This window comes from Apostichopus japonicus, chromosome 18, assembly GCF_037975245.1.
Source record: "Apostichopus japonicus isolate 1M-3 chromosome 18, ASM3797524v1, whole genome shotgun sequence".
Classification (NCBI taxonomy): Eukaryota; Metazoa; Echinodermata; class Holothuroidea; order Aspidochirotida; family Stichopodidae; genus Apostichopus; species Apostichopus japonicus.
This window is the reverse complement of record NC_092578.1, coordinates 5,806,060-5,834,028: the sequence shown is the minus strand read 5'-3', so window position 1 is coordinate 5,834,028 and position 27,969 is coordinate 5,806,060. Positions and strand designations below refer to the sequence as shown.

General features: G+C 39.4%; 1 protein-coding gene and 1 long non-coding RNA gene across 2 annotated transcripts in view; both read right to left on the bottom strand.

Moving 5' to 3' along the window:
- Positions 1–1,007, bottom strand: part of LOC139958401 (ly6/PLAUR domain-containing protein 6-like) — a 70,842-nt gene extending 69,835 nt beyond the window's left edge. Inside the window, exon 1 of the mRNA XM_071955459.1 lies at positions 372–1,007. The gene's annotated coding sequence lies outside the window, so the exon portion shown is untranslated. The remainder of the gene's footprint in view (positions 1–371) is intronic.
- A 16,587-nt stretch (positions 1,008–17,594) lies between these two features.
- On the bottom strand, positions 17,595–26,639 carry LOC139958850 (uncharacterized). The gene is made up of 4 exons (XR_011789892.1): positions 26,282–26,639; positions 24,466–24,634; positions 23,552–23,692; positions 17,595–22,919 (listed from the first exon to the last, which is right to left on the bottom strand). It is a non-coding gene; the product is annotated as an uncharacterized lncRNA (long non-coding RNA).
- Between the last annotated feature and the right edge of the window lie 1,330 nt (positions 26,640–27,969).

Here is a 27,969-nt window from a genome sequence, read left to right as displayed (position 1 = left end):
CCTAGGATAACATAGTAACAATGTCATTTAAGTTCCAACGACAGAGAGAAACCTTGTTTGACTATGACTTTTGATTATGAGTTAACCAAAATTCTAGGCCTAACCAAATTTTTGAAAGGAAAATTTTAGTCCTAACCAGTTCTTAGAATTAGATTAGCTTTGCGCTAAGGCTTACATACTAAAACGTTGACATAGGCCTACAGCATTTTCATCATTCATGCTGGAATTCACCAAAGGCTACGAACTTAGCTCAAGCAAAGCATTAATTTAGACCTAGGCTAGGTTAAGCCAGTATAATTATTGCAAATTTTGTATTCAGTCTTGCAACAAACGTTATGATAATATAAATAAACACGTTCAAATCGACTTACCTTCCATGCAGCAACAGTCCACAACAACTAATTTTTCTCATAAAGAACGATAATAGGCACTTCAGTCCACTTGAATTACCTAACGTAGCATATCTCACAGTTAACCTTCAAGTTAAATCCGGAGACAGGACTCAAAACTTGTTGACTAAGATAGAATTCACAACTAGTGCCGTGGCCTCACTATACAGTATGAGTATAAAGTATGTGTCAATTTATGACTGTGATGAGGTAAAATAACAGACCAAAGGCTTTCTACTTTCTAGATGGTTATTAAGCACTGCACAACGGCAACAAACTATATGTTATGGTCCCAGGAAATCAATTTTAACTTGATCATTCAGCAATTCTACACGCCGAAAATTTACACAGTGCCGGTTGTTGGATGTTCAATATTCCAGTTATGGTCCTCACACGTACACACCAAGTTGTAATTGAACACTCCGTTGCCGTCGTCTGCTCTCGATCTCACAGAGAAATTTCTACCGATTCGCAAATAATGGACTAGGCCCAACTTATACAAGATATTGATCACTAAATACTACTAAATCAAGTTTGCCGTATTATTTTAAAATCTTATTTCTGTAGCGTTTTGCTTTGAATTGTACTACCTTACTTCGTCTTAACTGTTTTTATTTAATTAACTAACTAGATTTGTTTTAAATGTGTCGTATTCCAAGAGAGGAATGGTGTGTTCCATCGTCATATGAGAAAGTTAGTCATGAAAAGAGGGCGCCTTTTCGAATCACGTTACCAGATCTATACCTACTTGTTACGCAGAATCGTCACACTTTATTATCAGACCAACGTTAAAGTTAACGTGACGATACAATCAGATCAGTCCTGGGTAGACCGGCGGAGGAGGGTGGGGGACTCTGAAAGGTACCATTTATTAATGGCTAATCAATTGACAGACGGATTCATACGTTTACCTCCGAGGGTCAGAGCAGACTGCCTTATTCCGAGGATGCAGAGGCCGGTACCATCTTCCCCATAAACCGGCTACCTAAGTTTCACAATAAGAGGCATTCCGACTTCAACCCACAACAAACAGCACCCCACACTCCCCTTCTCATCCCGTCTTGTCGTGTGGATGATTCCCTGAATGTTCTCATTATGAATTGATACAATGATATACAAACTTTGCCTAACTTGAATCTTCACATTAGTTTATGTTCTAGATAGATTATAAAAATGACGTAAATTGGTTTACTCAATTATATACTTCTTTTCTTTTCTCCTTTGTGCATGGCGCCTGAATGCATTCAAAAAGGAGAATACTGTTCTTCAACAACACGACTGTGCGAGCATTACCCGGGGATCGAAAGGGATTGTCTCTCTCTGGTACATTCTTAATCCTCTTGTTTTGTTAAGCGTTCTTAAACTGGTCTTAATTGTCAATGAAAGATTTGTCAACCCCTTTGATGTTTCCATCCGACGCCGCAATAAAGAAGCCACTTAAGGGGCCGGCCAAGTGTACTAAAGATACTTCCATTATATGACGGAGAGTATTAAGAGAAAAGACTACTGTATTCACTATTCCAATAGAACCAGCAGCAGTCAATTTAGTTCAACAATACCCAAATGGACATCATATGGATTACCGGTACAGCGGTACTATATGAGCAGGTACCATATAGCCTACGAAATAAAAAAGGGTCAATGATTTTGTCTGGGGTTTCTGGAATGATTATAGAAGAAGATGATGGTTGGGTAGAATCATTGGGGTGTCCCTGGTATGGAAAAGCATGACTCTTTCGGCAGGGAACTTGCAAACGGGCAGCCCCTTGTGTTATTGTGAGTTAAACATCCCTTGTGCGGTGACTACAAACACCGCGTCTGGACGGACCTTTCAGGACTGTTTTGCATAAAGCTGTAATAGTTACCCGTATCTGGGCGTAACCACTTCACTTTTGTCACAGTTAAGTTACTTTTTCTCATAGCTATAATAATACACTACTGTATCCCTATTCCTATTCTCTATATTTTTTCAAGAAATATTTGAGAGAATATAGGAGTTTAAAACCGCATTTTTATTGTTATACAATGGAACAACTTTGATATTTTTCAATTGTATGCTCCGTGCCCAGACGTAACTGGGGAATGGCATATTATGAACAAATCTACCCTCAAGATATCCGGGGTGGTTGTAGTGGTGTGTGTGTGTGGGGGGGGGGGGGGGTGATAGTATTAATGCTATACTAGAATGTCTTTGCATCTCATTTTCATTGTTGGGACTTGCCATAACAGTCTATACCTGCTGTAAGATATTAACAACATTATTCGTGTGACACTATACTACAAAAGCAACCTACACTCTTATAATCCAGGTATAAAATCAAATGTAAGTTGGCTAAGCCTATCATTGAATCAATAATCAATAGAGCGAACTAAGCCGTTGTGTATAGCAAATGAACTCCCTAGGGTACATGCAGTAGCTAAGAAAAAACGAACCCATAGTGAAATAAACCACTGGTTCCGCATGAAAAGAGACTTTTCTACTAAATTTAACATGGGACTCGAGTAATTGATTAATTTTCAAATGTTGGTTCAGAGAAGGTTCAACAAGGGAGTGTTTTATAGCTGCCTGGTCCAGCAGTCAATTAAATGTCCATTACATTGCCAAGAAAAAGATGCATGAGGGGTCCAGATGACGTAACCGTTGTATGGGTCGTCTTTGGAAGGCCATATATTTTATTTGTGTCGCAGGCTCGTGTTTAGCAGACAGTCGTTCTGTCTCCGTTTGCTTTTCTTATATGCGTCGTGCGAACGACCGGCATATACGCCTACAGAGCCAACGGTACAATTGTCTTTCTTCCAGTCTCAGTGAACAATAAAATCCTTAAACTCAACATACAGGGTTGGAAACGCTAACTATATGAAATTAACACATTGTACAATTTGGAGCACTTCGTCAAAGAATCCGAACACCAACAGGTTTGACGCTGAAATGGTTTATCTATATGCCTATATATATACCATATCCTTTAAATCACAGTTTGAAAAACTACAGACATTGAAATTACACACAAGCGACAATAGCCCATTGTTAAGGTTATAACTGCTATACATTTAGGAAGACTATATGGAGTTGGAAAGGTTAAAATGCTGTCTTTTTATATTCCAGAGACATAGAGTATAGATAATTCACAAAATTATATTGTTTTTATCTGTTATTGTAGACATAATACCATGTCGAAATTAATTCTTTCTAATGTGTCCCTGACGCCCTCCCGTAAAATGTCTACCCCCCTTGAAAAGAGGGATGTGGGACGTGGGAAAATGATACGATATCACCACAGTAGTTCCATGTAGAATGACTCAGAAAGCCACCATTCCTGGAGCTTGCATGCTATATAGCCTCGAAGGCATTTTACTACAAGTTTCTTCCTGACCGACTTTCCTACACTCTTGAATGAAAAAAAAGCGTGCACCATTAACCTGGTTAATCAACATTAAGGGTAACGTTCCGATAACTGGGACATAGCTGTAGGATATACACATGACAATATACACGATGTACGCATTTAATGACGTGTACGTTTGGGAATTTGGATACATGAAACAAAACATGTTATTCCTTGATTCTCTGCAGGGACATTTCTTTTCCAAGGAACATGTTCCAATCAATATAGCTATTAGCTGACAGTTTCTGCGTTCAAGTATTCCAAATATCTACCACAAATTGCAGTTTATACGACATTGTATGTCGCCTGTCATGGCATATACATACTGCATGTTTTAGATGAACTGATATTTGTATATTAAAGTTAAAATGATACATCGGTGGCTTAAGATGATTTCTGGAAATTTTCTGCATCTCTAAGTCAGACCCAATAGCCAGAGGAGCAACCACGTATACTTGGGGGGGGGGGGGGGGTCTAGACTATAATCCAGAGGGGTAGGGGCTATGCTCCCCACTGACAGAGCGAATATTAAAAACTAGCGTACAGAACATAAAATAAAACATACATGTGCGGTACAACATTGATCTACTATGTATACATATTCCAAAAGTTGCAAAATATAGCACCATTTTGCATCTAAACACCCTCCATTTTACCAACAATAACAACAGCGGAGTGGACGCCGTTCCTCTTATTCACCTCCCCTGGAAGATATAGCTTTTAACCCCCTCCCCCTCTCCAGTTCAAAAATGGTGGTTGCGTCCGTGCTTCTATAGCATCTTGTTGGAGATGTTGACAACTTTTAAAATCGGTGATATTTTGTGAATGCATCTGGCAACAACATGAGTGAGAGAATGCATTGTTACTCGTCAAATAGGACATTTGTGGTCGTAATCGAAATGACTGGATTGGCAATATTAGAATCTGTCCCTAGATTGAAAGTCAGTGGTGACGATATATACTGACTTAGGGTAACAGAATACTGCCACTGACACCGGTTATGCCAAGGGATCAATGTAAATGATGTATAACAGTTTAAGGGGGCACAAACCAAGCCCAACTATCATCCATCAGATACATTGTGAAGAACAGCTCCCTCGAACAGGTACGAAAAATCTTGCTGCGTCTGCGAGATATTGTATAGTTTTAAAGTCATCATCTGGGGCCATCTGTCATTTAGTTATCTGTGATCTCATAGTGCCATTAGGATTTGAAACCGTTGTTTTGTTAAAATACAACTTGGATTCTTTCTCAATTGAACATACCAAATGAATTTATATCCTCAATATTTCTACAAGTATAGCATCATAACGAAGTTCATATTCGGAGTGATAGTGCTGTAAAATCTCGAAGTACAGAATAATGAAATATATTTTGAAAAGCAACTCATCTATCTGATACACGGTATGATAACACGCTGTGATGATTAACCAATATTCTACATAGTTGAACTCCAATCTGGCGAGGCAAACTTCACTAAGTAGCTTGAAAGGTATAAAGTCACGTGACCCGGCATCGCATGACGTACATTTAATACATTCAGTATCACAGGAAGACGTCAAGAGGTACCGTATATTTATTCAACTGATAATATTTTGATATTTCCATCTTCTTCTTTTTTTCTTGCCTGAGTCGCACGTTTTCAAATTTAGAAGAAAGTAAGCAATAATTTTCACTCCTGCAGGGAAGATCTTACCAGCTGAGCGGCAGGCTTTTGATGTGGGGGTGAAGTCCAGCGGTATTTGCAAATAGTTAGTCCTAAAAGGCTTCCCACGGACACGATCTTAATTATACAATCACAGAGTAGAATCCCGGAAAGTAAAGTATGTCCTATTTTTTTTACCAGAGGGCGCGTGATCAAGTTGACGGTGTTGTTCTTTGGTCATTCGGGTGTATTAGAGGGTCGGGTTGTGGTGGAGAGTTAGGTGGGACGGGGTTGGGGGGGGGGGAGGGTTGTGAAATGTTTGAGACGGTTCTAAGAGGAAACCACGTAAAGCCCGCACTATCTGCCAATTTCTTTACCCAATGTGTGTCTATGTCGTTTCTTAAATTTTAATAAGACGCTACTTGCATTCCTTCCGAGGCTGACTTTAAATCTGCTCCATGCAGTCGGGTTATTATACAGAGGGTATAACAAAAAAACAAAACAAACAAATAACCAACTCGAAATCATTTGTGAATCGTATACAGCCACAGACTCGAAAGATATACTTTGAACAGAACTTTGTTGAATGAAATGGAACTAAATGACCAAGGCAAATGAATATAGATCTATTTGAAATGGTAATGAGTTGGAAAATCTAGAACAGTGAAGAAATTTCCAGCCTATTGGAAATGTTCGTAACAGGCACTATCCTCCATTATATATATATTGGCACTTTCCTCTCTCTCCACCTAGCGCGATGGTCCTTTTGGTGTTTTTTCGCCATAGAGAGCATCTAATACGCTTGTAACTTTTTGGTCCTTTTGATGCTTTCGCACATAATGGTTTGGTCGTTGCCAATGCACATTCAATATGCATGTATTTTCGACTTCGTTTGTACTTCTTTCACGCATATTCGGCAAAAGTTATCGTTTCCTACAATTCCGGTTAACAATCAAAGGAAAACATCGTCCATTTTTTTCATCCAACTGTTTTAAAAACAAAACCTTTACGTATATTTCTCTATACGTAAATTTCATATTTTACACAGTTTTAACAGTTTCCCTATTTTATAACTCTTCGTATCTGTTTATTATTTAGTTCCTTTGACATCTTTCATAACGTACTACATTATTTCGTAAAATATGTCCCTTTTCTCAACAAAACTTTCACAACGAGGTAAGCCTTTCCGGCTGACACTAAATGTATTTTTAGTTCTTATGTGCACCCACAGCAATAGAACTTACGATAAGAAATAACAACAACAATAACAAACATCAGCTGGTGTGCATCCAACATCACGTTTCTTACCGTCGATCTCGAAGTCTTAAAATGTGACACTACGTACTGTAACCGTCTCAAGATCATAAAATTATAGCCAAAACAAGTGATCACTGACAATTGAATTGGGTGAAATTGTACATAAAACATATGTCTAAGTTGCGTAGACCTAGCTGTGTGTACAAGAAGTCCCAAACTCCAACTAACGTGTAGGCCTAGCCTAACTAACTTACAAGTTACGGTGTTAATAAGGTTACAAAACTTGCGGTACAGATAGCTTAGGCCTATAATAACTAGGCTGTATAACCCTTAAATTAAATACTTATATTATTATTAGTGAAGGTAAAGAGTAAATGACTAAAACATTCTGTAGTTAGCCGTGACTTTGTTTACATTACAAGAGAAGGTTGTTAGTGTGACACCCCTTCTCAAATTTATGATGCAACACTACAGTAGTACTAGAAGGATGGTCATACTGAACTAAAATCAACAATTAGAATTGTGGTTGGCTAGGAATTTCATATGTTTTTTTCATGTTTAATATAATATTTAATCTTTACAGAAGGGCTGAAGTAAGCAATACATACAAAAGATGATTGGTATGTTCATTGCCGTGATAAGTGTAGCAATAATTCGTACTGAGAACAAATTTGTAGGAACATCAAATCAGGCAATAACATACCTGCATTTTCTATCTGCTTTTGTTTCTCCTTTCATATATATGTTTCATCATAAAGGAAGCATGATAATGTCAAAATGATTCAACCAGCATTCTGCACAATGCCCACTGTGTTGTTAACTTAAGATACTATTGAATCAAACAGTCAAGAACTCAATGATGTTTTCCACTTTGGCTAAAAGATACAAAATTGTGGAGTGACTAATTGGCTGCGGTTTCCCTACATGTGTGTTTTATACCTCAACTGCTGGCTCTACCCTCTATAACAAATTTCAAACAATTACTGTTTAGTTTACTTGCCGCAAGTGATATACACATCACTGTGTAAAATATGTGGAAAGCCACCTACCGTATAACCAGCATTGTTCTGCATCATTCAAAATAGTCATATATAGATTATGTTAAATTTTACAAGCAGTGTCAGCAAAGTGTTTAAACCAGTTGCAGGATGCAGTAATAGATGGTCTTGCTTTGTTTATCCAGTAAATCCGGTGAGAAAGGGCAGATAGCCTGGTGGCCCGCTTGAAGCAAAACCATTTAAAAAAACTATCAAATTTTTACTCGTTTAAAGCAAACGAGCAGTTTCACAGGGATGTAGCCAGGGGGCAGGTGGGTGGGAGAGCAATGGGAGCGATCTCTCCACTCCCCTGTGAGTACCCCTAAAAGTAAAATTCAACCAAAAGCAGGGGAAATCATTAAAGCTCCTTTTCACGTTGGATGATACTAAGTGACCCTTCTCACTGTTCCCCCTGAAAATTTGTCTGCTACTGTACGTAATACAAAACTCTTTTAATGGTCTTTTTTTCTTGCCATGTTGGAGACATTTTGGGCAAACATTTTTTTGTACATCATGGAGCTCCGATAATCGTTATAATGCTCCCTTTGTGATAAATGCCCTTTTAAAATTCTGTTCCTCTCCCACCACATTTCCATTTCTGGCTAAGTCCCTGTAATATTCTAGACCCATTTGTTCTGCCATTTTTGGTTAGGATGTTTTGGTCCCAAATCCTTTCGAGCCAACTTTTTTCTGGACTCAACTTTGGATAGTTCCATTTCTGTTGTGTTAGCATTTACTTGATCATTGGAGTTACTCATATGTAACATGACCAAAGGCATATTTAAAAGAGTTGATACGAAGTTGGTATGATGATAACATTGGGTGATGACATATGCAACACACTTATTTTACTTAAAACAAGGAACTATAGTGCCCATTGAAATGCATGAGACATATGGTTGCCGGACAACTACCCCCCGTACATATACCACCCAGACTCATACCCCCAGGACAAGTACCCCCCTGACAATCAGCCCCAGACAAAACCTCCGAAAAGGAATACCTCTGGGAACGACTACCCCTGGACATGCACCCCAAGGACAAATACCCCCAGGATAAGTACCCCCAGACAATTTCCCCGGACAAGTACCCCCATGACAATTACCGCTGAGGACAATAACCCCACCCTCCGGCAATTACCTCTGGGAAAACTCCATCCACATGAATACACCGGCACAGATACCACACCCATGTTGCTACCCGAACTAAACCAGAATACGCCCCAGTGCCCCCCCCCCTCCCTCTCCCCCTGAACCAAGCAGACCTTTAGCTGGTGAACCCCGTAGTATGAAAGCCCATTAGGGCCATGAAAGATAATTTTCTTAATCTGACATATCAGATTATTATTCTGATATATCAGATTGTAGTTCTTTTTCTTTCATAGCCCTAATAGCCATGCCTCACCCCCTCCCCCTCCTGCGTCTAAAGGGCCAGTGCACACAACGACCCTAGGGGGTATTCGTCCGAGGAGGTAGTTGTCCAGGTGGGTAGTTGTCCAGGGTTTTGTTTTCCTCTGGGGTAATTGTCCGGGTGGGAGTTTTCCTGTGGGTTATTGGCTTGGGTGGGGGGGGTAATCGTCCGGGGGTATTTGTCTGAGGGTTATTTTTCCGGTCACGAGATATACGGCTTTGGGGAAAGAATTGTGTTCCCTTCATATTGGGTATCTGACTAACTTCTCACACCTCGTCTGCACATTTTGTGATTGGTATGGGGGAGGGGTCTAAGGGGAGGGAGTGTCGATTGCTAGCTTAGCTTCGTAACATGCTGTTCGTTCAACAACTTATGACGAATCATAGAAAGGATGAGAAGGCACATCGTCGTTGTACATACGGTTCGTGACACTCATTCGAGTGCGGTCAGGTAGGCTATATGTATTTTATTACACAGTGGTAAACTGTAGGCTATAGGCTAAATTTAGCTAATTGCATTTGCCAAACTAAGTAAATAGCTGAATCGGTAGGCCAGAATGTTAGTACGATAGTAATCGAGTGAACGAGCTGACGAGTATTCAAGATAAAAAAGCACTGACAAAATACCATGACAAAAAAAAAACCGTCTTAAAATATTTTTTTGACTCTGAAAAGGGGGGGGGGCAGTTTCTCCCACTGCTCCCCTGGCTACGTCCCTGAAAACAACACAGTTCACAAAGTTAAGGGATACGCGACGTTACCTTACAACACCGTATGTCAAACTCCTTCCCATATCAGTGGTATAACCCCCCCCCCCCCCAACCAAATAAAAAAATCCTTACCCCCTATTTGCCCATCTTGCCAAGGCTGTTGTCACTGCATATGTGAGGGGGGGGGGGGTATAATATGAAACGTTAGGATGATATAAATCCGCATCTCCGTTGAGGCATCAAATACATAATAAATCAGCTTTATCGTCAACTGGAAACGATAGTCTACAGCATGACATCATGATTGCACAAAGCATCAAAACGACCAGTGTCGTTGCGCAATAGAATGGTCCGTTTGATTCATGGCTTAATAAATCCGGATTTTCTCGTAAAAAATCGGCGATAGACTAAAAAGAGAATCTCATATGCCTATCTTTACTATTCGCTGAATTTATTCCTTCAAATTCCACTCTAAACCTCATAAAATGTGTGCCTGAAAGATCCTCCAAGGAACGTATAATGCAGGTGCGTCTTGGTCGGTAGCAAAGACTCAATTTTGATGCATGTAAGGGTGTTATCATATTTCATAAAACTTTTTATACCATTGTGTAATTGTGTTAAAGTTGGTACTGTCAGAAAGACCATTTTCTAATTCACGATATGTTCAAATCTTATACATTTACAATGAAGTATGTGCCCGTGACGGCAATTTTTGGAATGATAGTTTACTCAAATTTGGAAGTGTTCTGAGTGGTCCTTTTGATGCTTTTGTCAATTTAGCTCCATAAAAGCCCTTTTATTAATTTTAAACGGAATAAAATGGTAAATGACAAACATATACAGTAACTGGCACGTTCTTCTACATCATTGACCAGATCCGATGTCAAAATTCGGTATTTCATGGTAAATATGGCACTAACCCTAACCCTAGGGTTAACCCTAGGGTTAAACAAAAATGTGTCAGAAATTAAGTACAAACTGATAAATCGACGGGATTTTTTTAGGGGCGGTTCCTTAATGAACAGTTGATATTATCTGAACATTTGGTCCGCCAATTATCTAAATGAAGAAAATTATAAGGAATTTTGCTATTTTTTAGCGAGAGAAGTAGCGCTATCGCGCAATGGTCAAAGTTACAACTTTAGAGGGCGTCCCTGATGGTCCGTTTGGTGATTTTTCCTAGAATTCTCGCTAGGCTCGTCCACGGTATAAAAGTAGACAATTAAAGACATGATCCGAGTCATGAACAAGGCTTAAAAGATAACAAAATCTAATTGGGGGCACTTAAAATGTTTCTTATTATTAATATGGACTTAACTACGTATCGCTGGTTGTAAAAGATAAGGAAGGCCGAATTTGCGTAGTAATTATTTGAAATTAAATGCCCAGTCGCTTCATGCAAATTACTTGGTCCTTTAGGTGATGAGTATATCGTACGTTTTCGCTACACGCCGTAATTGGTCAATTTAAACTAACATGAAAACTTTTGAACAGATTGATACCATTCCGCTCGTATATAGGCACACAATGTAAAAAATCGTGAAGGTGTGTCTAGATTTGGATTACTGATTACAGAGGGACTGGATTTTGCTCAGTTAAGATTATTTCTTGGACTCATCAAGCTACCCAAAAAATCTCATCAAAAACATTTCAAATGGGCAGAGTATCTAGTATGACCTCATTTTCATATCTGCATATGTAAAGTACTCAATTCAGTGGTGGAGCTATGAAAGGGGGTAATTAACTCTGCCCACCCTTTCCCCCAACCAAATCTGATACTTACCCCAACTATATAAAGGTAGGCTAATCAGTTGCATTAGAAAAAAAATCAACACAAATCATTTATATGAAAAGGCCTTTTGACAAGTAAAAACTCATCGAAGAGGAACAACAACCCCTCCCCCAGGGACGTAGCCAAGGCATTATGATTTCGGTGGGGTGTAGTGGCTGAAAATCCAACTGGATGGGTTTTGAAGCCAGAAAATTCCGACTGCTGCCTTGTACCCCCACCCCTCCGCGCTACTCGTCAACGATACGGTCAGTGTCAGTCAGACACCCCATCTCTCGCGACTGCACTTTTGTTCCGAACATTTTCGATATATATGTACCCACTGGCACTCATTTCATAAATTTATTAGCCCCCCCCCCCCACGCCCCAACAAAAATTTCGGGCAATATGCTGATAATTTTTCGGGCATCTACTGAAAGAAAAATCATTTGCAATGTATTTGCAATGGTTAAACTTATATTTCCCCAATAATTCTAACCAATATACAACACGGAAAATCATTGTATGTTATTGGCATGCGATGTAATAACCGATGTATGCATTTATGATATGCACATTAACATGTTGAACACGCGCGAAAAAATGTGTTTATATTTATCGGACAAGTCGTTACAGCACCCCTCTCCCCCCCCACCCCCAAATCAAGTTGGGCTCCTACCATGGGCGGCGATCCGTACTTCCGAGTGGGGGGTATGTGTTGACTATCTAAGCGTAGCGCCACCATGAGTTGGCGCGGAGCGTACTAGAAAATTTTGGGATTTACAAACCCTCTAAATGGCCGGAAACGGCACTTCCCGAGGTTTCCAAGCGGCATATACCCAACTTTAAAATAGGGATATTATGTCCGAAATATCTCATAATCAGGATCCAAAATACTTTTTTTTTTTTAATTTCGGGTGTTATTTTGGGAAAATTGCCCCTGTCAATCTTGTTTCATGCGCTACGTTAGAATGTTCGAGAGCTCTTTTATAATATTCGATGAAGAAAATGGCCTCATGCAGGCTATGATAGGCCTATACACATGCAATAAACAATTACACATAGTTACATTCCTAGGTACCGATTGCTAGGGCATCCAGGTGAAACGTGTATTAATTAAGCATTACCCTGGTAACATGAGATTCTCAGCTGTTCGAGGGAACATGTACGTGTGTAGGCCTACTATAGGGCCTATATGAATACTACGAGGGTGCATATATGTACTATATGAATACCGTGGGCGCAAATACATTTTGTTGTTATAGGGCCAATGAAGCCTACAGTCAACTATTCTTGCTTTATAAAGACGGTTTATTTGAAAAGATCGCACTGCGTTTATGGTAGGCGAGAAATGAAGCTAAAAAAGAGCCGTACATTCACGATGATGCATAAATGTAGGCATGAAAATATTCTTATCCCTGGCATTTGGTGGGGGGATATGGTGTATTACATCCCCTCCACCCATTTTCATGGGGGATATATCCCCCCCTTCCCCCCAGGATCGCCGCCCATGGCTCCTACGCCTATGAAGGTACTTCCAATAGGCATTTTTCAGAGTATTAAAAATCATACGCAGTTTTGTATGGTGGAGTATAAGGATCGCGAGATACAATTTGTGGCAAGGAAAGCGTGGTTAATTTGACTGATTAAAGGTCAATTTTGACCGAGATTTTTCAATTTTTAGGTCATTCACAATCACAGGAATGTATGAAAAGTCCTAGATAAAGTAGAGTGCGACAGTCGGAAATTCCGATTTTCCAACTATCGTCAGTTTTACCAAGTTTTTTTTGGGGGGGGTGGGACGTGAGACACCCCCACCCCCTCTAGTGAAGTCCATGCCTCCCCCATATCATAATTATATATTTGCCATGAAAATATACCTTGCCGTAGTTGGGGCACCACCCCTATCTTGTTCTGGGTGAGAGTTAAGTGTTGCATATGTAACACAGTACATGTTGGTATTGATGCAAAGCATCTATTGGTGGGGTGTAATTTGATACACCAGGGGAGGATCCAGGGGGTGGGGGTTTAAACCTCCCTTGAGTTTTCTGAATTTAAAAAAACACCTTCATTTGTACGCAGTGCCCTCCTATTTCACAGGATCCACACAGAGCCTGTATAGATCTACTCAGGATCGAGTTGAAGATTGTAATTTGAGTGACTTTTCCCAGGGACACAACCTCCACTTAGACCTTTCCCCTACCATTCCAGTCATTTCAATTTAGCTGAGAGTGAACACGAAAACTCCACTTAAAAGTGTTTCAAGGAATCGGTGGGGCCAGAGATCCTTTTCCTGTGCAGCCTCAAAATTAAGGAATTACTTACGTCAATCAGTAATACTGGTCAACAGCCTTGGAACCTTCAAGATATATCTAAAAACTTACCTGTTCCAAATTCCATATATGTAATCTTTTTTCTGCAAAGCACCATGAGCTACTTCGGGCGGATACCGGCGCTATACAAAGTGTCCATTAGTATTATCATTAAATATTTTAGGGTTCTGTTGCCCAGTGTCGTTGCAATTATGACTGTCAGGGTCTCTGCAGAGGCACTGATGCTCCCATTTTGGCTGCTATTGGGTTGCCATTTTGTAAAATTTGCTAGCGCTCCACGCCAACCAATGGTGGTGCTTCGCTTTATAGTTACTACTGTCATTTTAATTTTGCTGAGTGTACATGCACGGAAACCCGACTTATCTACACGGCTAGGTGGTTTTATTTCTGCTGGTGTTATAAGCTGGCCTGCCTTTTTGCAAAATAGTTCCCGGCAACAAATGGTGGGGTCCTGCTTTGATGTGCAACTGTCTGCAACATCATAACCTATTGTTTTCTACTGCCCACTCCTGCAAAGATGCAAGAAATCGTTTAGCAAGTAACACCAGTTTTATTACCCCCCCCCCCCAACAAAGTCGTGAATCCCTTTAGGGCCCACCCAGACACACCCACACTGTTGGAAAAAATCTATTCAGTTGGTAGTTTCTTCACCCCTAATCATCTGATCCTAGCTACGTCCCTGATTGGTTGTCCACAGATGATTGTGCAATATTATGGGTAGGTTTTGAAGTAAATTAAACAAGAAATGTGAATTTTAATATTCTGAACATATAATGGGCTTAAAACCTTGAAAAGTGGAACTGATGGGTATTGTAGGCCGCGACGTAGAATAACCTACAAAAGCAATGATCCACGGGAGATGAGATGACGTCAAACATGATGTGGGACGGGTGATAATCTTCAAAAGGTTATGGATGAAAACAAATATTGAGAAATACTTGGTTCTCAGGCCAAAGTGTACATCTGGTTGGTCATCTCATGCTCTGGAAGTGCCATTTCCGGTAATCTGGGGGGTATCAAAATCCAAAAATTTCTTGTACGCTCCGCACCAACCAAAGGTAGCACTCCGCTTAGATAGTAATTTGTGCCGGGACAACTACCCCCGGATATACACCCCAAGGCCAAAAACCCCTAGGATAAGTACCCCTGAGACAACCACCAGGACAAGTACCCCTTGAGAATTACCATCGAGGACTTTTACCCCCACCCCCCGGCAATAACCTCTAGGAAAACTCCACATGCGCAAATACACCGCCACAGATACCTCACCCAGGTTACTACCCCAACTATACCAGAATGCACCCAAGTACCCCCCCCCCCCCCCTCAAGCCTGTGAACAAAGCGCACCTTTAGCTGGTGAGCCCTGTAGTACGAAAGCCCATTAGGGCCATGACAGCAAATTTTCTTAATCTGATATATGATTATTTTTCTGATGTAACCAAATTTCATAGTGCAATATAAAGCACTATACAAAAACTTACATTACATAACAAATCATCAAGTAACATTTCTCAGACGAAAACTTAAAAATGGTAAGTCGCAATAAGCCAGAATTGTTCGGAGATTAATTATACAGAATAGTGTCACTATAACTAATAGTAAATTAATAGTTACTACCATCAGTGACTAATTCCCGACCCCCCCCCTCCTCACGCTTCTTCAACTGCCGTCCCAACCTATCTTGCCCCGGGCCTCGGTCCATTGACAAACACTATCGAGGAGTTTTGGGGGCTTATATATGAAAAGGTCGAATCTTTTTAAAAAGTCAAAAAGTTAAAAGTGCCAGGGAACACGACGACCCTAGTGGTGCCTGTTTAACCGGCACCCTGACCCAATTGTAAATATCCTCTCGCAGTTGCCCTAGGGACCAGGGTATATCTTTAGGCCCCCGGGAAACTAAACTTGAAAAAATACCTGCATATCTGTCGCTGCATCCGTTCCCTATAGTTAACGGCATGTGTCCAGAGGGATACTCGTCCTGCGGTATTTATCCGGGGGGTAATTGTCTAGGGGGTATTCGTCCGATGAGGTAGTTGTCCAGGTGTGTAGCTTTTTTTGGGGGTTTTTGTCCTCTGGGGTAATTGTCTGGTGGGTATCTGTCGGGGTGGTAGTTATCCTGGGGGATTCTCCGGGGGGTAAATGTCCAGTGGGTAATTGTCTCGGGGGTATTTGTCCCGTCACGCTGGAACCTAGTGAGGGTGCTACAATAAAAAGCATGGGAGCCCATATAGTTCCTCAAACTTACATTGGGCATGCAAAATTTTGTCTCTGATGTGCATATGAAGCCAGTTTTTTTCTCTAAGTACTAAATTAATTAACATTTTATTTGACAAGCTAGAGATATCATATGACCATTACTTGATAACAATTCATGGTAATCAATATCTGGCTTCATGCATTAATGGCAAATTTTTCAACAGAGGTTCTCTGAAAATTTGAACTGAATAGCCTAAACTGTTGCTCAGTTATGGAAATTCTGCTATAAATACAACAACAGCTGAGTTAAAGCTGAAGAAAAACAAAGAAATACTTAAGCAGCACTGTGAAATTATATGTGCAGAACAAAATGACTCCAACATAAGACTAAAGACCTTATTTCTTTCTTCTTTTCTATTTATTTCAATAATTTACAATTCAAATTCATTAATCTGTACAAATTTAAATTCATAAAAACTATTAGAATTAAATTAAATGCATCATTATTGAAATAATTAGTAAACAAAAAACAACACAGAACCCTGAGCACAGACACCCTGAGAAGTACATAGAAATACACATTAAGATCCACATACATAATAAAACAGACAATCATTGCTCTAAATCAAACAACCCCCTTCCCCCTACAATTGGCACATAACATAACAAAAATTACCCCTAATTAAAAGGTTAATTATCCAATTAAAGACAAAAAAACACAAATCTCTATGACTTGGAGTGTAATGTAGTTGGAAGTTTCTACCGCACATGACAGTATGGATACAGCTAATATGCCTGTATGCATACTGTCATGTGCCGTTATAGCGAATTAACAAGCAAAGAGGCAGTGAGGTAGCAGTTGGATAATACAGCTTAACTCATTGACAAACTAATTGACAAAGTTATGATGGCTGACAGTGGCTACACATCTCAGTAAAGTATATTCCCTTCCTGTCTTCTCTCGCTTTAATTTTGTCCTATGTTGGTTTAACTATCAATCAACTATTCAGTAAGAGGGTAGGTGAACCCACATAGGACAAAGAGAGAGACAAGGAATACACATCACTGGGATCTGTAAATCAAGAAGAAAAAGGAAAAAGAAAGAAAAAATCTAAACTACTGGCAGGGAGGTGATCTCCACGGCAACAAGACGGTGTATTTACAAGCCGTGTTAGTTTTAGCTTTGTACATGCAGGGACAGGGGGAAGCTTTTGTATTTACAGCAAAGCAATGTAAAGAGAAAACAGTACAATGGAAGGTACAATGACAAGACAAACAGTTCAATTAAAAGAAAAAAAGAAAGAAAGAAAAAATCTAAACTACTGGTAGGGAGGTGATCTCCACGGCAACAAGACGGTGTATTTACAAGCCGTGTTAGTTTTAGCTTTGTACATGCAGGGGACAGGGGAAGCTTTTGTATTTACAGCAAAGCAATGTAAAGAGAAAATAGTACAATGGAAGGTACAATGACAAGACAAACAGTTCAATTAAAAGAAAAAAAGAAAGAAAGAAAAAATCTAAACTACTGGTAGGGAGGTGATCTCCACGGCAACAAGACGGTGTATTTACAAGCCGTGTTAGTTTTAGCTTTGTACATGCAGGGGACAGGGGAAGCTTTTGTATTTACAGCAAAGCAATGTAAAGAGAAAATAGTACAATGGAAGGTACAATGACAAGACAAACAGTTCAATTAAAAGAAAAAAAGAAAGAAAGAAAAAATCTAAACTACTGGTAGGGAGGTGATCTCCACGGCAACAAGACGGTGTATTTACAAGCCGTGTTAGTTTTAGCTTTGTACATGCAGGGGACAGGGGAAGCTTTTGTATTTACAGCAAAGCAATGTAAAGAGAAAATAGTACAATGGAAGGTACAATGACAAGACAAACAGTTCAATTAAAAGAAAAAAAGAAAGAAAGAAAAAATCTAAACTACTGGTAGGGAGGTGATCTCCACGGCAACAAGACGGTGTATTTACAAGCCGTGTTAGTTTTAGCTTTGTACATGCAGGGGACAGGGGAAGCTTTTGTATTTACAGCAAAGCAATGTAAAGAGAAAATAGTACAATGGAAGGTACAATGACAAGACAAACAGTTCAATTAAAAGAAAAAAAGAAAGAAAGAAAAAATCTAAACTACTGGTAGGGAGGTGATCTCCACGGCAACAAGACGGTGTATTTACAAGCCGTGTTAGTTTTAGCTTTGTACATGCAGGGGACAGGGGAAGCTTTTGTATTTACAGCAAAGCAATGTAAAGAGAAAATAGTACAATGGAAGGTACAATGACAAGACAAACAGTTCAATTAAAAGAAAAAAAGAAAGAAAGAAAAAATCTAAACTACTGGTAGGGAGGTGATCTCCACGGCAACAAGACGGTGTATTTACAAGCCGTGTTAGTTTTAGCTTTGTACATGCAGGGGACAGGGGAAGCTTTTGTATTTACAGCAAAGCAATGTAAAGAGAAAACAGTACAATGGAAGGTACAATGACAAGACAAACACTTCAATTAAAACAAAGAAGCTATTGCATTTACAGCAACAAGTCAAATGAGAAAAAAAGGTTCAAGACCATGAGAAGACAAAGACTAGACAATACCAGGACAAGGACTAGACAATACCAGGACAAAGACTAAACAATACCAGGACAAAGACTAGACAATACCATGACTAGGACTAGACAATACCAGGACAAGGACTAGACAATACCAGGACAAAGACTAGACTATATCACAACAAAGACTAGACAATACCAGGACAAAGACTAGACTATATCACAACAAAGACTAGACAATACCAGGACAAGGACTAGACAATACCAGGACAAAGACTAGACTAAAACAGAACAAAGACTAGACAATCCAGGACAAGGACTGGACACTACCAGGACAAAGACTAGACAATACCAGGACAAGGACTGGACAATACCAGGACAAGGACTAGACAATACCAGGATTGAACGATAACAGGACGATACCAGTTTGCACAGACAATACCAGCAGACAAGACAAGACAAGCGCTGGAAAATACCAGAACAAGACCTTTGTGTTGATATTGTCCAGTCCTTGTCTTGTCCTGGTATTATCTATGCAAACTGGTATTGTCTAGTCGGGACAACAATACAAACACATATATTGCACATTATTTAGTACTGGCACAATAGACATCCTATTTGAAAGTAGCCATTGACATTTGAAAAACACTTTGAATAAAATTTGTGCAAAATAACAATTGTAATGTAAATGAAAAGCAAATAAATCACTTAACAATGCACCATAAATCCAGTTTTTAAAAAAAAGGTATCGTGAACAATAGCCCATGAAGATAACTCAAGAGCTAATATAGGCTGTGCAGCACTATAAGAGAAATCAACATGGGCCTAACAGTGGTTCACAGCAGCTTAGGAACTACTGACGGGTGGGGGGCCGCTGGCCCCCTCACACCAGAAACGCACATAAGCGGTGCGGTGGGAGGTGTGCACTATACATGACCTAAACTGAAAGCATCCTGAGATTCAGAACAGTTCGGGCATCCAGATGGCAGATGAACACCTCTCGGTCAAGGATTGGGTGATCAGTGCCTATAAAATACACCACCCACTCCCCATTAGTGACGGAGGCTAGTCTAATAAGATATTAATTGTACAGCTGATATATGTGACAGTAGTCACAATGGACATTAAAGTTTCTGAAACTGTACAAAAGATTTATAACAATGGCCCAATGGGCACTAGGGTCTATTGATGAAAGGAACTCAAATGTGTTGTATATGTCATCACCCAATATTATCATCATACCAACTTCAGTTGATACAATATGACACTGTCTCTACTGAATATTCATAGTATCACACATGGTCAGGTACCATTCAGTAATTCTTATACTAAAGTATATGATAATACAAGAGCCCAATGGCATTATCAAAATTTGGTCCAGAAAAACTGTTGGTTCACAAGATTTGGACCAAGAAAAAGTAAAAAAGTCATAAAATCGTACAAAGTATTTTAATAAAATAACTTTTAACTTAATAAAATAACTTGATCAAATTTAATCAAATAAGACTTTTCAGGTATGTGAGGATATGACGTCACAGCTATTCTGATTTCAGCAGTTTCTACACAATCAGATAGAACTTTAATCTACACAATCAGATAGAAACTCCTAAGCGGAAAATGAATTGGAATAATTTCTTCACTATTGGGTTCTTTTATTGTCCTCTTTCATATAAGATAAACATTGTGACACCTGAACTAATCCTATAAGTATAACTGACAGGAGTTCTGGGATTGCTTTGAATAGCTATTAGCAGATTAACCCTGCAACTCAAACCATTGCATAAATTCTACTCGAAGGGCCACTTATTGTAGATTGTTAAAACCAACAGCTACCAGTCTAGGTTGCATTTTGTTACTGTTACTCTATTGACAAATGACCTGTAATTGATCATGTTGGGTTATTTTTATACTCAAATATGATCTCAATGATGTTGTCATATTTAATTTTTATATTTTATTGGTACAAAGTATCAAAACCCTCAATAAAGACCAAAGGACGACTGGTACCTAAAAATGGACAACCGGGACCTGTGATCCCTATTACCAACTTTTGCACTTATAAAGAACACATATTTCTATCGGGTCCTCTGGGACCAAGTTTCTCCTGTACGGAAGCAGATATGGACCTGAGAGTTGTAGATTTGGGATCCTGGGCATCGATATTCCCATGTGACGTCATTTTGATGAAATCCATTTTTTGGGCAATTTTGGCAAAAACTGCAATGATTTTTTATGATTTTTATGATTTTTTTATGATTTTTTTTTATGATTTTTATATGATCCTTATGATTTTTTTGGGTGAAAATAATTATTGTCGCTAAGACGGGCAAGGTGTATCTTTTCTAGTTGTTCTTGACACGCTGATTACGAATCTGAAGTTTATTTTGGGATTAGGTGTTGTGTGGGGGGCGTAGGGGCCAAAAACCTAGGGAGGGGGGCACAGGCCCAAGTGGGTGTCCCCAAAAACAAACAAGGGGCAATGCAGAGAGGAGTTGCATATTAGGGTTAGGGGAAACCATGCCTACAGTTTCAAGACATAGTTGACGCTTCACACTCGCCCTGCAAGAGCTAGGCCCCTTCATAGGGGACAAATCATGTGGACATGTGGTAAAAAGCTGACATTTAGGAGACAAGTAGCCTCGGACTTGAAATTGGCAGTGCACCCACCTACGTGTGTCTACTACTCACTACTGATAACTTGGCCTGATTTAAGTTCGGGTAAGAAAACTAATTAAATGTTGACGTAGGCGTCCTTGTATAGGGTACAGTAGCTACTACCGGTGAAAAACGACTATTTTTGAGGGGGCCTCCAAAACATATAGACTATACCCCCTCCCAATAATTAATGCTACCGTTAGAGTTGTCTACACATCCCTAGGACTCTTGTCTCCCACATAACAAAAAATTAGCCCTTTCACATACCCTCAGTGGAAAGGACAGGGTACCAAAAAGAGGTACTTTTTAAAACTTTTGAAGACAAAAACAACTAATTTTGGCACAGATAGAAACCATATAGACAAAAGGCCTTTTCCGATCAGATAATTACACGAAATTGGTGTATGACAATGACGAGGGTTTCTCTTACTCCACATCAAAATTTGATGTCGATGGGTACTTCTGAGAGGACAGGAGGGGGGTTGACAAGCAGGAGTTTTCCAACTTTTGCACGTATGATGAACACATATTTCTATCGGGTCCTCTGGGACCACGTACCACCTGAACTGAAGCAGATATGGACCTCAGAGTTGCAGATTTGGGATCCTGGGCATGGATAACCTCATGTGACTTCATTTTGACGAAATCCATTTTTTGGGCAATTTTGGCAAAACCGGCAAGGGGGTTACCCCTTACGTTTTTTTTGGGTGAAAATATTTTTTGTCGGAAAGATGGGCAATGTGTATCTTTTCTGGTAGTTCTCGACATGCTGATCACGAATCTGAAGTTTATTTTTGAATTGGGTGTTGTGTGGGGGCTTTAGGGGCAAAAACCACTGGGAGGGGGGGGACCCGAAATTTGGTGTTTCCAGAACAAACGAATACATCTCATTTGGTGCTACTTGGGGCGCTGAATATGAATCTGAGATTATTTTGGCGGTTCAGAGGCATGGGGAGTGGTGGGGGCATTAAATGCCTTCATGGCGCAGGCTACTGACACTCTGTGCTGGATGTTTGGCCTTTTTTATTCAAACTTGCCCCTTACCACTCGGAGAAGTGCCACACCTAGGAGTTTCAATCTATTTTGGGAAGGGGACACCCTAGCGGTGGAACCCCGAAAAGATGGCCGTATTGGGACCACCCCAGTAACTATGGTAACGCCTCAAAGTAGAAAGGTCGGGATTTCCTAATACATAGTAACACTAATTATTATGACCTATTCGGAATTTTTTCAAAAAGACTAGCATTGTCATAGAAAGACTACACTAACCACTGCTGTTTTCCCATTAACTGCAATCGTTCTAACCTAAAGTCTTGGAGAAGGTCTCCGAAAGCTTTAAAATGTCTTAGATAACAAACGGTATCGTGTTTCAATAAAACTCAACTAAGAGATGCATGATTTGTTAACTGAATAGAGATTTCAAACATAACAAAAACTCCAGGTTAGTAGCATGCATTGAACAACCATACCAAAGGACTGGTCATCTCAGAATCAATCTAGTAGACCCTTCTAGTAGAGCACTATTAATCAGGCCGTCTGCTGAGTTTTGTACGCGTTGGAAGCTATCAATGAGCGATGGTGGCACAGACTGCAGAAGAGAATTACAGTTATATATCTAATTTTGAGGTTACAAGTGTCTGGACAAGCAATGCACATGTTTCTTCAGTAATTTTATGATTTATGCGACCAAATGGACCAATGTTCCTAATGGAGAGATAACTGCCTTTGCAAATAGTATTTATATTGGTAGTATTTATACTGATTTTGATACAAGTTTGAAATACACCTATTTTACCTTTGGAGTAATTAAAGAGAGAAAGAAAGCAATTCTTCCTTTGCTTGGTTCAATTACACATGAACATCACTTATAGTAAATGTCCTGTTTATGTACTAGCCAACCATAGTTTAAGACATTTATTCCAGTATATTTTACTGCCATTTACTAATACAAATGGCAGTGACCCATACATGCTGTGTAGTGTCTGTGACTAACTGTTAGGACTCTCATCTTGAAGCCCACATTAATTGATTAATTATGCAGTGCACTCACAAACGCAACCACTGTCAGTGAGGAGAAGCATTCTGATTAATGTTTTCAGTGTATGAGGTCCATTAAACCCAGGCTACTGTTGGACACACTTATTTTACAATTTTAGTAACTACTCCAAAAATCAATTACACGGGTGTGCACATACAAACACATATGGCAGATTTCTTTACCTTTTCATGGAATCAAAAGTGCATTCCAAATATCCATGTAGCTCTACGCATACTCAATGGTCATCTCTATGTGAACTCTCTCTATCTTGGCCCATTTTCATGCTCTCTGTGTTATTGCCATTTGTGGCCTGCATCTGCAAACTGGGTAGGAGATGTGGAGAAAATAGTAAGTGTAATGTATACAATTACAATTATATAATTATTGCTACACCTTTATGCTCAGGAGACACATATGCAAATATGCAAGGTATCGCTTTAAATATACTCCAAAAAAAGCTGTTTCTACCGATTTCATTTTCTGATATCCTGTCACATCTACTGCCAGCATCGTCAACATAATTCAGATGAGCGAGCAAGACTTTCAATTTTTCTTTAATAGTATAGATCGACTCTAAGTGCACTGCCACCTTGCACAATGTAAACTATTTAGTAGGGTCTTGTGAATCGCAAATAGTAGTCAAGACCAGCTCACTAAATACACAGCTTAACAAATTGACATAAGAACAACAGTTTGAATAACAATACTTTGCAAGAAAGTTACCAATTAATTTATGGCATTTAGTTGTGTCTATGACCACATGGTTGCCATTTCAATAACTTCAACAGTGATGAAAGACTAAAGAGACATTTGGATAAAAGAAACAGTTTTTTATTACTGTATGTTTGAAAGGTAATGTGTAAAAGAACATATATTGTGTGCAATGACACATAGAATGAAAAAAAATTCACACATTTAAGGAACTGACAGTATGGGGCCTAGGTTGGACAGACTGGTTTCACTTGGTTATGCTTTAGTGTTTAGATACTGTACTTGTTTTGCTGCCAAAGAGTTGGCAAATAAACTATTTGGTTACCTCATTCCTCTCTTCCCACGGCACTAGCTATAAAGTTATTTCGACTGTATGTACACTCACCATACAGATGTTCTGGTCAACTGTGTGTAGCATTTTGTACTATAGGAACAGTAGCTGGACACCACTATATCTGATCATCTGTGTGGATACCATTCTGTAGGACAGTACCTTGGGACTATAAATGCCATCATCATCAAGTTCAATCACCTGTTGCAAAAGATATTTAACACTGTTGAGAAATAAACAAATAAATATGATATGGAATTAGCAAACTGTATGAAAGGTACTGTACACACTGTATGATTTGCAGAAGCAACTTGTTTGGTTTGTTCCGAAAGAGTATTTTTCATTGAACTAAAAAGCATACGAACAGTACATACTGGAAATCCTCTACGGAAGCAACCACACAGTGCTGTTTACATAATGCCAAACATGACCTTCAAGTTGCTCTTCACGCTACTTAAAATTAAATCCTCACATTGACAAACTTTTGTATCATCTTATCTGTCATTAAGTTATCCATATAACATAATATGCTAGGCGTACAATGACTGTACAACTTAACCTCCAGAATAAGGTCTAACCTAGGCCCCATGCAAGGTGCCAAATTTGAACTTAAGCATAACATATAACGAAATTGAAAAAAATATATTGCTATGGGATGAGCATAAAGATAATAGATTAAAAAAGTTAGTATGCATAACTGTAGTAGGCTTAGTAATGTTACTATAGGTGTCAATTAAAGGCTAAATTACATGTAGTAAACCCTGGTGTCATGAATGCAACAGGGGGCTTATTGTTCTCAATCTCACTTCCCAGTTGGGGCAATTTTTTGTACCTGGTTTGATATTCAGTAGGCCTATACTCAGTCAGTACACTTTGGTATACCGTAGCCTTCAGTAATTAGGCTGAGGCCTATGTAGATTCACACCTCTTGTAGTCTTGTGAGAGTAATTGTGGAAGTACAGTAATCTTGTGTTACGGTAACCTGTTTTGGAAGTTATTGTACAAATGTCACAATAGTGAGTGTGTTTTAAGTATTTCAATGTAACTTTTGTCTTTGTTGCCATGGATAGCTATATCTTATGCATCTCTCTTTCCCAAAATTTGGGTTGAATATATGGTGTCATTCTTGCCGGTAGACCCCATTTTGTGTGCTTGTTTCAACCTAGGCCTAGATTGTGAATTTGTGTTAAACTAGACTCAGTAGTTGTTTTACAATAACCAGCATTGAACCACATAGACCTGGAAACAATTTTATCCTGTCTAAAGTAAAGGCTTAGGCTACTGCCCGTTTGAAATATTTTTGACACATCGTCTTAATTTCCTTGACTCTTGAGGCTTAACACAATTGGAGCAGGGTTAGGCCTAAAGCTTGTATTAAAAAGACTGCTGCAGAATATACACATAAAACTTCTAAAAGATTATACTTTCATATCTCGGGAAGATATCAGGTTTGCGTACATTTTGCTTTAACTAAACTTAAGACCAAAAGTTATACACCAAGCCCAAGTTAGGCTAGGCCTAGGCTATATATGATAAGCGTATCCTATGCGAATCACTGTCTTGTCAGGCCATGGGCAAACGTTAGGCACCGCCTTTACAAAGGATTGATTAATGACTAATTTCTTGACATGATATCATGATTTGGCCGAAGAAAATGTCTATTTTCTTTACTTAACTAAGAGACGAAAACACCGAACCTATGCTCATAAGCTATTCAGTATGCGAGGTACCATGTAGGCCTACAGTACATACGGCTATGGTAACCACAGTAAGGCGTCCTATGCAACGGAATAGGTCTCACGCTAACTTGATATCAAATTCAACGTAACTTTGGTAAATAGAAAGAAAATTTTACTTCTACTTGACCCACCAATAAAGAAGCCGCTTATCCACACATCATCTCTGAAAGAATCGATAATATCTTCCGGTAAGTAGGAAATACGATGATATATCTCGTTCAACAACGTTGAGTTGAAGTGGTCGCGCAGCACGTTTTATTTAGTGTAATTTACGATTCATCATCGCGGACGAGCCTGTTTGTCTACAACGATGAACCAAACGGACCACATCACCAAACTAACCAATATCACCAAAAGGACCTATTGCGCAAATGCAAAGCATCAAACGGACCAGTCAACTGGTCCGTTTGATGCCCGTCTGCGCATTTGCTGGATCAAACGGACCAAAAACGCAGGCATACAGCTGGCTCCACCTCTCTCCACCTCTCTCTCTCTCTCTCTCTCTCTATATATATATATATATATATATTCTTGGACAAAAGATAGCTGGGTGTGTGTGTCATAATTTGATCAACCCTGCTTTGAGCGAGGAAATGAGAGAGAGAGAGAGATACTAGATAGATACAAAGAGACAGAGAGAGTTTCAAACCGTGCAAGGAATATGAAGCCTTGTATGTAGCTTGTACATGTGTGTTCTATAGTAACATCTACACACATATATTTATATCGCCTTCAAATCTCCCCATGGGTATACGAATGTTCATTAAAGCCGTTTACGGATCAATCCCACGAGAACGAACCGCGGAAGCAATTTACACATCATACGCCAAGAGATATTTTTATACCCTAGATATTCACTTGATTGAAATGAAGAAATGCTATAATTTTCGAGAAGTTATCGTAAGCGCAGGGCTAACACGCAGACTAATCACTCTCGATAATGAGTCTCACTTTGGCGGGAAATCGAAGCACATCCTTCCTCCGGCGACGACCGTCTGTGTTTTTATTAAATAACCATGCTATTAAGAAGACCGTGAGAGTAATGTTCAAATCTTTGATCCATACATGGAGTTTATTTGATACGAATTGACCGTCTGTATAAGACATATATATATAATTGAATTTACTAGCATATATGGTGAACCTCATGCATACTTAGTGGACTAGTATACACATCATGGACCTTCAGTGATGTTTGGAATAGAGGTACCTTGGTCCGATGAAAGGAAGTTCTATGCTTTGACTAGCTCTGCCACCCCCTCCCCAGCGATAAGAAGGAACTGAAGAATAACACTTATTCCCACTATACAGCCTGCTATAGAATAACACTATGGCAGCACGGACCCTTACGGCCTCCCACAAAAACATGGTCCTATTAGGTTGCTCTAAACCGTAGCCTATGGTATGTCACTGTCAGACCGTTTCGATTAGAACCAACTATCATATGGCGAACAACAACCTCCAAGTAGTATCATTTCGTTGCAATTACTCGCTAATTATAGTCAAACCGGTTGCCTTTTCGTGTTTTCTTTAGACAGTTTAAACGCTGAAATTTCACTTAGTTTCATGAACAAAACCTTAAAACCACGAGCCACAGAGTCTTCGAGAAATGAGCCATATTAATGATCGATTGAGAAGACCGACGTAATATCACTCAGACATGACCAAGTTTTTGGAAGCAATGCCATGAAATATATACGTCCATAAATTATGAAGGGTGTAACGAAAATTTGGAGCATGTAACCCTTGGCCTATAGAATTTTTGTCCTTGTCTCCGCAGGCAGAGTGAAACGTGTTTAAGATTTTAATTTCCCAGACT